Raw genomic sequence first — 758 nt, forward strand, 5'->3', positions numbered from 1 at the left:
GTTCAAGAGTAGGCGCTTATACGCTTGATCTGTATGCGTTTCCGAAATTAACTTCGGAGATAACTCAATTACCAACCCTAGAACCTAAGCGGTTCTTGAGAGATCTGCATGGCGGTAAAATTAAGCAGATCTGCGTACTCGTCATAGAGGACGAATACGTAACCGACATTCGGTCAGCGGTAATTTTTGCAGAGAGCCCGTACGGGTTCTCAGCAGCTCATCGATGGACGAAAGTGTCCTCGATGTGAAGACTCGGATTGAAAGATACACTACTCAATCTTAGGAGCACTCAAGGGAAATCCTTTATACGAGTACTTAATATAATTCAGGGATGTATTCCCTGAAACAGTTCCATGCGAGTTGACGAAGATAAAGGCACTCGACATGAGATCGTGCTCAATCCGGGCTCGAAGTACTGTGTCATGAAGCAGTGGCCACTGCTTCGTGAACAAGTACTTGCGAGCGATAACTTCTTTACCGATCGAGTAAAAGCGGGCCATGTGAGGGAATCAACCTCCCCACATAGCTCTCCGACCTTCTGTGTGCGAAAGGACACACGAGGGGGGCGGATAGTGCACACATTTAATAAACTGAATGCTGCAACGGTACCGGCTCAAACGCCGATACCTAGAAAAGACGTAATCATAGATGGTATGTCTAAGAGTACGATCTTTTCGTCGATGGATCTGATGGATGGGTTCTATCAAATCCGTATGCGTGAACGGGACATTCCGTACACAGCAGTGAGCACTCCCAGT

Source organism: Bremia lactucae (genome assembly GCF_004359215.1).
Source record: "Bremia lactucae strain SF5 chromosome Unknown BlacSF5_NotPlaced_8_SHOA01000002.1_90902bp, whole genome shotgun sequence".
Classification (NCBI taxonomy): domain Eukaryota; phylum Oomycota; class Peronosporomycetes; order Peronosporales; family Peronosporaceae; genus Bremia; species Bremia lactucae.